The sequence below is a fragment of the Scyliorhinus torazame genome, chromosome 9, assembly GCF_047496885.1.
Source record: "Scyliorhinus torazame isolate Kashiwa2021f chromosome 9, sScyTor2.1, whole genome shotgun sequence".
NCBI lineage: Eukaryota > Metazoa > Chordata > Chondrichthyes > Carcharhiniformes > Scyliorhinidae > Scyliorhinus > Scyliorhinus torazame.
Genome location: NC_092715.1, coordinates 188369320 through 188380742, shown reverse-complemented (window position 1 = coordinate 188380742; position 11423 = coordinate 188369320).

Sequence of the window (11423 nt, the reverse complement as noted above, 5' to 3'; positions counted from 1 at the left end):
TTGATAGAAAGTGGCATTTGAGTCAGAAAATCTGAAAATAAGGGGGCCCCAAATAATTTGGTTTTACTTACCTATTTTTCGTTATTAGATTGAGTATCAGTGAGACAATGGAAAGGTGTCCAAAATGTATTACACTAGAAATGAAGGAATCTACCCAGTACAAGGTTGTTTGGATAAATATCATCAGTGACCAAGAGCTAAATCACCTCAGTTGGTAGCATTCTTGCCCCTGTGTTCGAGGTTGTGGATTCAAACCCCAATTCAGGTTTTGAGTACACTGTCCAAGTTTAACATTTCACTTTAGTGCTGTACCATGTCAAGAAGTTGTGACACAGGGAAAATTGAGGAATCTAATCTATTGGGTGGCATGGTGGTGCAATGGTTAACACTGCTACCTCACAGCGCTAGGGACCAGGGTTCAATTCCGGCCTTGGGTGTCTGAGTGGAGTCTGCATGTTCTCCCAGTGTCTCCGTGGGTTTACTACAGGTGATGGGGTTTCCTCTCGTTCAAAGATGTGCAGGTTAGGTGACGAGAGTAGGGTGTTTGGAGGGCCGGTGGAGACTCGATGGGCCGAATGGCCTCCTTCTGCACTGTAGGGATTCTATAATGATTGTAAAAGGCATTCTGCTGGGTGTATGATTAAAAGACAGCAAATTATTTTCAAATGGGAATTGGTTAGGAAGACAGATTGGCTGAGGTGAACGAATTGAGGTCTTTGATATGCGGATTTGTTTGGCAACACCAAAACCAGATGTATACCTAAGAGAAATGGATAACAATAGGACAGATTAGCCTCGCAACATTGTAACCAGATGTTCATTGAAGAGAAGTGGATAACAATAGGGCATAGAAGTTCAGGAGTTAAAGCAAAGATGGTAAAATTTCAAAATAATAATAATCTTTATTAGTGTCACAAGTAGGCTTACAATAACACTGCAGTGCAGTTACTGTGAAAAGCCCTTAGTCGCCACATACCGGCGCCTGTTCGGGTACGCTGAGGGAGAATTCAGAATGTACAATTCACCTGACAAGCACGTCTTTCAGGACTTGTGGGAGGAAACCGGAGCTCCCAGAGGAAACCCACGCTGACACGGGGACAAAGAGCAGAGTCCGCACAGACCATGACCCAAGCCGGCAATCGAACCCGGGTCACACTTACATTCCACAAAGGTGAGCTCATGTAAGAAAAGTCATTATGAGGGAAATCTAGGAAAGCTAGTTCAGATAAGAAAAGATCAAAAGAAAAAGCAGTATAGCTCTTTAGCTCTGAAGAAGAGTCACATGGACTTGAAGCGCTAACTCTATTTTCTCTCTTCACGGATACTGCCAGACCTGTTGCGCTTTTCGAGCATTTTCTGTTTTGTATCAGTGGCAGAGTTCGTCCTATGCAGAGGAACTGATGCAAGGTCATGGCCATACATGGCGACAAGTTGTGTTAAGTCCCAAACCAGAAAATGCCTAGAGATATGTGGGCAGGATTCTCCGTCGCTAACGCAGAATCACGAAAAACGATTGGGTGGAGAATCAGTTTTGACACCGAATCATGTCCGGTGTCAGGTTCACGCCAAATCGCAATTCTCCGGTGCCTCGATAGTGGCGTCAATGCATTCCACTCTGCAGTATAGTAAACGCCATTGGCATATCATTAACAGTCCTGACCCGGTATTCTCCGGGGCTACTGCGATCCTCCACCAGGGGGGAATTCCTGACGGCGAGGTTTACTTGTGCTTTCAAAAATTGTGAAACAGGTGCCGTGGCTGATGAGGGGGGAGTGAGGGGGTACGCAAAGTGTCCAACGTCGTCATAATGTGCTGACATTGGTGCCACTGGCTGGGGGCATCTGCCAGGGCCAGGGGGAGTAGCAGGGGGTGGCCAAGAGGTGGGCCGTGGGGACGGGATGGTTGGGCACATGACACCATCGCGGCAGCCATGCGGCTGCATACGCCGCTGACTGCCCACTGTGAACCTAGCACCATGGGTCATATGCGTTCCCCCCCCCCCCCCCCCCCCCCCACCTAGGCCATCCCTCCTAGTTACCTTATGGCCCTAGCCAACCATCAAAGGGATGGGCGCGTTCCAGCGCAGCCAGTGCCATCTTGTTGTTTGGGATGAGTGTGTGTGGGGACTGGATTGCTAATATGCGGCTGCAGCTTGTCAGTCTCTCTCGTGTCCATCCCAACCCTGGAGAATCCAACACAATTTACCATTGGAATCAATCGTGTTCCACATTGCACCACTGCTAGCCCTCCAACGGTTGCTGAATCAGTCCAGGTGCTGCGCCAGTTTTGTTGTCTTAGAACTACACGAATCCTGCGCCGGCGTCAACACTTAGTCTCAGGAACGGAGAATCCAGCTGATAGTGAAGCCAGAAGCAACCCCACAAGAGATATAAATTCCGAGTGTGGTAATTATTATTGAATTTTGCTTATGGTTTCAAACCTATGTGATGTTGCTTGGGGAGATTAGGAAAGTAGAGGGATTTGGAACTGCATCAATTTAAATGCATTCTGTGCAACCTTTAATAAAGGTAATTGTATGTTTTTAGTTACCTTTTGAGTTGTCTGCTTTACTGTTTCATAAACATTTATGTTGTTGAATTATTACAACACTGGATCATTCTTCCCTGGACTTCACATCTTTCTTTACATTATACCAAATTGCAGAAAATATAGTAAGGAACCGGCTTTCCCAATTTCCCTTCTGAATAGCCTAGCATTTAAATTCAGCTGGATTCTTCATAACCATCGTAGGTGCTGTCTGACACGCACACACACATAATAGACATAAAGTCACATTTTAATCTGCCCGTACACAAGCCTCTTCACATGAGGCGATTGGCAGCCATGTTGACAATGTCTACCATCTAACATGTTGCCACCCTGCTGGTGGTATAACACATGGCCCAACAGTGCGGAGACTCACAGAAGACCCACTGGGGTAAACAGGACATGGGCTACAGAGCTGATCGCAGCAGCCACCGGAAACCCTGTTGACGGATCCCCGCAACACAGGCCAGGTGCCACTCACTGATGGAGACGGGCTGCAGTGCGGATAACAAAATAAGGGCAGCACAAGTGGCTAGCACTGTGGCTTCACAGTGCCAGGGTCCCAGGTTCGATTCCCCGCTGGGTCACTGTCTGTGCGGTGTCTGCACGTTCTCCCCGTGTCTGCGTGGGTTTCCTCCGGGTGCTCTGGTTTCCTCCCACAGCCCAAAGACGTGCAGGTTAGGTAGATTGGCCATGATAAATTGCCCTTAGTGACCAAAAAGGTTAGATGGGGTTACTGGGTTACGGGGATAGGGTGGAAGTGAGTCGGTACAGACTCGATGAGCCGAATGGCCTCCTTCTGCACTGTACGTTCTATGTTCTATATTGAAAGAGTCGGGTGAGGTGCGGAGGTGGGGGACATGTTGAAGGTGGCACAGCAGTACAATCCAGGGTAACCAGGTAACCTGGTGGCTTTGGATGGTCAAGGGAATCCTCATCTTGCTGAACAAATTCCAATTTCCTCTGCAGCCCAGATGAGATATCCTGAACCTTGCCACCAGGTAGGCAAAACAACCTTTAGGACTTGGGGCTCTCGGTCCTGGTCATGAGAGCAGTGACTACCCCCCTAACTATATTATCCCTGATTACGATTACATTTCTCTCGTCTCTCCCCGCCCCCCCCCCCCCCCCCCCCCCCCCCCCACTTGACTGGCTTCCTATACCAGTGCTGTGATCAGTTTGCTCATCCTCCCTAACGTCACTGCTCTCATCCACACAGGGAACAAGAATCACGAACCTGTTGGACAAGGACTGAGGCTCCGGAAACCTTAGCTCCTAAATCCCTCTACCTGCCTCACTCATATTCACATCCTCCTGTCCCTGACCACTGGCCGAATTCAAAGTAGTGTTTTTTTATATTCATTTTTATGGGATGTGGGCTTCCCTGGCTCAGCCAGCATTTGTTGCTCATATCTAATTGCTCTTGAGAAGGTGGCAATGAGCTGCAGTCTATGTGGTGTAGCTCCACCCACAGAGCTGTTAGGTTGGGAGCTCCAGGATTTTGACCCAGCAACAGTGAAGGATTGGCGATATATTTCCTAGTCAGGATGATGAGTGACTTGGAGGGGAACTTCCAGTTGGTGGTATTCCCATGCACCTGCTGCCCTTGTCCTTCTAGGTGATAGCGGTCATGGGTTTGAAAGGTGCTGCCTAAGGAGCCTTGGTCAGTTCCTGCAGTACATCCTGTAGATGGCACACACGGCTGTTACTGTGTGTCGGTGGTGGAGGGAGTGAATGTTTATGGCAGGAGTGCCAATCTAGCGGGCTGCTTTTTCATGGATGGTGTCAAGTTTCTTGAGTGTTGTTGGAGATGCACTCATCCAGGCAAGGGGAGAGTATTCCATTTCACTCCTTACTTGTGCCTTGTATGTGGTTGACAGGCGATGTGGAGTCAGGAGAAGGGTTTACTAGCCTCAGGATTCCTAGCCTCTGTTCTTGTAGCCACATGTATTTTTATGGCTAGTCCAGTTCAGTTTCTGATCAGTGGTAATCACCAGGGTGTTGACAGTGCAGGATTAATGATGGTAATGCTATTGAATGTCAAGGGACAATGGTTTGATCCTCTCTTATTGGAGATGGTCATTGTCTAGCACTTGTGTGGTGCGAATTTTACTTGCCATTTGACAGCCCAAACCTGGATATCATCCGGGTCTTTCTGCATTGGCAGGTGGACTGCTTCAGTGGCAAATGGTGCTGATCATGTGCAATCATTAATGAACATCTGTCCCGCTTTTTGTGTGCAAGACATACCTGGTCAATTTTCCATATTGTTGGTTAGATGCCAGTGTTGTAGCTGTACTGGAACAGCTTGGCTAAGGGCACTGCAATTTCTGGAGCACAAGTCTTCCGCACTATTTCTGGAATACTGTCAGGGCCCATAGCCTTTGCAGTTTCCAGTGCCTTCAGCCATTTCTTGATATCAAGTGAAGTGAACCGAGTTGGCTGAAGACTGGCATCTGTGATGCTGGGGAGCTCTGGAGGAGACGAGTTGGATCATCCACATGGCTTTTCTGGCTGAAGGTTATTGCGGATCCTTCAGCCTTGTCTTTTGCACTGAGGATGGGAATATTTATGGAGCCTCCTCCTCCAGTGAATTAATTGTCCACCACAATTCACAACTGGATGTGGCAGGACTGTAGAGCTTAGATCTGATCTGTTGGCTGTGGGATCACTTAGCTCTATCTCTTGCTGTTTATGTTATTCAGCATGCAAGTGGTCCTGTAGCTTCACCAGGTCAACACATTATTTTTCAGTATGCCTCGAGTTGCTTGGGTATGCCCTCCTGCACTCTCCATTGTCCCAGGGTTGATTCCCAGATTTGGTGCTAATGGTAGAGTGCGGGATAAGATAGGACTTCATCTCCACAAGGACTGTGCTGACCGATACCGTAATGTACAGATGCTTCTGCAGCAGGCAGGTTGGTGAGGTCGATGTGTAATATGTTTTTCCTTCACCACCTGTTTCAGACCCAATCTAGCAGTTATGTCCTTCAGGATTAGGTCAGCTTATTCAGTAGCGGTGCTACCGAGCCACTCATGGTGATGGACCCAACCAGAGTACAGGTTAGGATAATAGGAAAGATTTATCAGAAAACATTCATATTGGATTTCATGCCAGCCTGACAATGTCAATTTTACTGAAGTGGCCCACCTAATGTACTAATATTGGCCTGTCTCTTTCTTTCAGATACTGACTGATTTACTGCATTTTAAAAAATATATATACTTATCGCTCATTTGGTTTCATGAATACTTGAGTTCTACCATTGTTGCCAATTCGCACCGGAGACGCCAATAATGCTGCTCCTTTTAACTGGACACTAATATGACAGCTGTTAATGATGATATTGCTTTTCAGAGTCGCCAGGTATCAAATGATACCACCACAAGGTTTGGCCGGATATCAATCAAAGACCCAACAACCAGTTAGTTAGTTCAAGTTCAATGATAGTTTATTTACACACAAGAATTACTTTGACATGCAACATAATAAACTACAAGCTAAATTACACCTAACACTACAACAACCTGTACTTAACTTCAGGCAACCGGCTTTATGCAGAGGAACAAGGCCTTGGTTTGGATCTTGCGTGGCTGGGTCTGGAGAATTGACTTTGTTTCTGCTGAGCTCATCCTCCTGGTAGCGATCGTTGGTCTTGAACGTGCTTCTGGTCGTGATGCTACAATTGGTTTTGGGCACAAGCCAGGACCAAGAGAGTGCTGGTGCCCCGGGGCCAAAAGAGACCGAACAAATGGCAGTGTCTCTTTTTATCCTTCGGGGGTTTCGCGCTCTTTTGGGCAGTCCTTAGCTTTGGACCACTAATTCGGCAGGCTTCGATTACTGCCTTCAATTTTAGCCAATAAAGGGGCGAGTGCCTTGGTGGCTGGGCGCGTCCTGAGCGGTCATTGACCTTGGCTCTTTGAGCTTCCTGGGTGAAGGGAGTGGCGCCAATGAGTCTGGATCTGTATCTGATACCCGAGTACAAGTCTTTTGTTCTGGGGAAATGGGCCATCAGAATGCAAATCAGCTGGGGGTTTCGATAGTGTCTGGTTATCTAGTGGCAAATATACACTTAAGCTCTGAGTTCGTCTGGATCCTGCATTGGCCATATTTCCTGTGATTCTTTGCAAGTGGCCATGTTTCCCTTCGTAAGTGGCCACCCCAGATGGCTACACCATGCACAGCAAAATCCTGGGAAATCAAATTCTCACTACATGAGTATTGCCAAAAAAAAATTCTGAAGCTTTTAATCTTGCATTTATTTATCAGGACAATTTGCAAGAATATTAAATGTAAAGGGAACATCAATTTGTTCTATACAAGTGCTGATTGGTTAGCAAGTGGACTCGAGTTGAGGTGTTGTCATGAAGAATGCAACCATTGATGGTGACCGACAGTTAACTGCCATGCATTGTCTGAAAATTTATACTAGACAACTAAGTCAGATTGTGGAGATGCCAGTGCTGGACTGCGCTGGGCACAGTAAGAAGTCTCACAAAAGGGCAGCATGGTGGCGCAGTGGTTAGCACTGCTGTCTCACGGCGCCGTGGTCCAGGTTCGATCCCAGCTCTGGGTCACTGTCCGTGTGGATTTTGAACATTCTCCGTGTGTTTGCGTGGGTTTCGCCCCCACAACCCAAAGATGTGCAGGGTAGGTGGATTGGCCACACTAAATTGCCCCTTAATTGGAAAAAATGAATTGGGCACTCTTAATTTTAAAAAAAGTCCCACAGCACCAGGTTAAAGTCCAACAGGTTTATTTGAAATCACAAGGAGTGCTGCTCCTTCATCAAACCTTCACCTGATGAAGGAGCAGTGCTCCGAAAGCTTGATATCAAATAAACCTGTTGGACTTTAACCTGGTGTTGTGAGACTTCTTACTAACTCTGATTGGTCAAGGTATTGTCCTAAGCAATGAATGAGTGAATGGCTGTCACTTATTTTGCTGAAACAGGTGCAATGTGTATATATATCCTTTCTGCCTGTAAATAGTGCCTTGTGCATGAAGCTTCCAGTACATGCAAATACACCACAGCTTCAGTCCAACGGATAATCTTAAATTGGTTGCCAGTGTAATTCTTCAGGATTATTTCATAAATGTTGCCCAAACACGGAATCACATCTAATGTTGGACAGTGTTTTGAGTTTGTATCTTGCCCATTGCAAACAGCAGAAGGGACCACGCTATTTTATATGATCCACAAATCTTTTGGACATATAATGCTATATAGCTTGCATCTCATTGGTACTGAAATTCATATGCCACAACACTCATTTGTGAGATAGGCAGAATGTATTTTTGGCTTGCTGGAACATCCTGTTAGTGGCGAATACAACTTGCATTGCTACTACATACAAGCAGTGTAAAATAGCTAGCTTAATCTGTTGCTCAATTTTTTTGAGATATCTTTCCCTTCCAGATTATCCGAAGTAGACTGGGTGCTTTTCACAGCCAAAAGTGACAACAGGTTGCATAGAACACGTGACAGCCATTTGTTCATTCAATCCCAGCCTTGACTAATCAGACTGTCAGTCATCAACCCGTGCATTCTCCATGGCTCAGAATCCACTTGCCAACCAATCAGAACTCTTTTCCAATACCATTTGTCTTGTTGAAACGCCTGCAAATTGTCCTGATAAGTACAAGACAAAAAGCTTTGACGAAAGATCTCTTCAGTGTTATTCGCTGAACGACTATTCTCGTCATTATTATTTTAGGATCTGTTTGGAAGACTTTCATCTGGTTGACAAAATTAACCAATTTGTATTGTTGGTCTTTTACATTTTTTTTAGTGTAGTCATATTATCCCTGAATATATTCTTTGGGGCTTTTGTGATGAGGCACGTTGAATGGAAGATTTAATTCAATTTTTATTTGTGACAATGATTAATGTTTAAGACATTGTTGTTGTTATTATGTGAAGACATGTTTTCTCAAGATGTTTTCTGTAACACCAGGTATTTTCTCCTGCAATTTTACTGAATTACTTAGCAATTGCAGAGATTTTTCCATTGAAGTGATTGAGATTTACCTTTACACTTTTAGATTTTATGCTCAAGATAAAAGATGGTAAGTTCCACATCAAGTACAGGTAGATCTGAGACAATTCCCTTTCCTCGGTCTCAAGAATGAGCTTTAAATACCTCAAAAAAGGGCCCACATACTACACGACAAATGAGAATTCTCCATTTATAGACAAACTTTATGAAAATCATGATTGAAATTGTCCATAGCTTTGTGCTATGTGTTTAAGGAATTGGGGTGATGCTACCCAAACATTTCCTATATAGCTATTGTGACCACAGAGGAGTCCACACAAAAGGCACAAAGAAACTGGTTATTTATTCATATCAGTAACTATTTACACGATGTACACAGGTCCTAGTCGGTACTTCTCTGCTCGGCTCCCACTTGGGCCGATTTTTTTATACATAGTGGGGTCCACGCCACTCAGTGGGGGAGCTCGTACTCGACGAGACTTGCGAGACCAATTGATCGGACCCGTAGGTCTCGTGCGGGTTATAACAACCCCCACCTGCCCCTGCCCTCGCCAAAGTCCGAAGACTCTTTTAATGAAGGTGGAGTAGGAGGGTGTGCTTGTGGAGCTGGATCAGGTGGTGTATATCTAGACGGTGAATGCCGCTTCCTCGTTGTGGTTGGAACACCACTGGCGGCTGCTCATCTGTCTGTTCACCGTCAGAAATGCCCGGTGCCCGAGTCTCTATTAGTCCGAATCCTTGACCGCCTGAATATCTGCATCAGAAAACCTTGGACTAACGCAGCTAGTGCCGGGGCTATCTGAATCAAAGTTGGCTCCTCTGGATGAGGTTTACATAAAACTGGCCTCCTGTTGCGGCGATGATCAAAATGCCTCTTCATTTCTCGGTTCTGTACCCGAAATTGGCACGAAAATCGGTCCCTGTTGTTGAACTACCGTGCCTGAAACCCACTTGGTGCTGTCACCCAAGTTCCTGACATCGGCTGCTTACCTGGTATGAATTGCCTGGCCTGTTTCGGCAACGCACTTGCTGCTCTCAACCGTGGCGTATTCTCCTGCTAATTAATATCTGGAAACACAAGCTGAGACAACTAAGGAGCCCGCGACCCATCAAAAGTTCTGCCAGCGCTACGCCGGTCACAGCATGTCGGATGATAGGATAACAAAATTAGAACCTGGCCAGTTGCGTGTCGAGGGGGCCAAGGTCTGCTTTTTCAATCCTCTCTTGAATGTTTCCACTTCTCCTCTGGCGAGCACATTTGAAGCAGGCGATACAGGACCATGTGAATGTGGCACACCCCGTTAAGTCTTCATAAAATCCCCAAGCTCTTCATTAGTAAATAGCATGCCGCTGTCAGTGACTAACATTCCCGGGATACCGTGTGCGCTAAACAAGAGGTGCAGTTACTCATCATCGCCTTTGAATCACGGATGACACCCTGTGGACAACTAGCCATTTAGAATGTACATCAATTATGATCAGGAACATTGAGCCTTGAAAAGAGCTGGCAAAATCGTCGCGAAGCCGTACCCAAGGCAATCCCGGCCATTCCCAGAGCTAAAGAGGTGCAGCGGGCGGGAGTTTCTGGAGTCCCTTGCATACGCAACATTTTTGGGCCGGTCGCTCAAGCTCCGCGTCCAGACTTGGCCACCACATAGCCGCGGGCGAGCATTTTTGTTTTGGGACACGCTCTGGTGTCCATTATGAAGGTTCCTCAGTATGTAGGTCCCTCAGTATGGGGTCCTGACCCTTGTCTCCCAGAGGAGGATGCCGTCTTCCACACTGAACTCAGCTATTTTGGTGGTAAAAGCCTTCAACTCGTTGGATAGTTTCTGATACTGGCCCCAATATAGTACCATAAGGTGAACTTTGGACAATAAAGGGTCTGTTTGTGTACACGCTCATATTTGGGCCGCCGTAACTGGCAACGTATTCATGAAGTGCAACATGGCTATCACTTCACTGGGTCTGGGAGACATTGGCTGACTAGTCAGCAGCGGGAGTCTAATCATAGATCATAGAATTTACAGTGCAGAAGGAGGCCATTCGGCCCATCGAGTCTGCACCGGCTCTTTTTTTTGAAAGAGCACCCTACCCAAGCCCACACCTCCACCCTATCCCCATAACCCGGTAACCCCACCCAACGCTAAGGACAATTTTTGGACACTAAGGGCAATTTATCATGGCCAATCCACCTAACCTGCACATCTTTGGACTGTGGGAGGAAACCGGAGCACCTGGAGGAAACCCACGCACACACGGGGAGAACATGCAGACTCCGCACAGACAGTGACCCGGGAATCGAACCTGGGACCCTGGAGCTGTGAAGCAATTGTGCTAACCACTATGCTACCGTAATCATCGCGCCCTGCATGTCCGGCTGAAACTCCAACGTATATAAGAGGACCCATCTCTGGATTGTGGCCGTGCTACGGACGGATTGGCCTTATCCTCCTTGAAGAGTCCCAACAGCAGTTTGTGGTCAGTCAACACCATGAAATGACATCCGTACACATACTGATGGAACTTCTTTACTGCAAAGACCACAGCCAGACCTTCTTTCTCGATGTGTGCACAATTGCGTTCAGCCACAGCCAGTGCTCTGGAGGCGAATGCAACCGGTTGTCCATCCGATGTGACAAAACGGCGTCAATGCCATATGGCGAGGCATTGCACATGACTCGGAGTGGTTAGGCAGGATTGTAGTGCATCAGCAGGCCGGGTGAAGTCAGTTGGCATTGCACTTTAGCAAACGTCTTTTCCTGTTGCCCATTCTTGATTTTTCCTTATGGTTGTGAGGCCCAGGATAAATTTGCCGTAGTCTACTAGCTCCAGAAACGATCAGTTGAGTATTCCGATGTGCGGGCTTGTTTGATG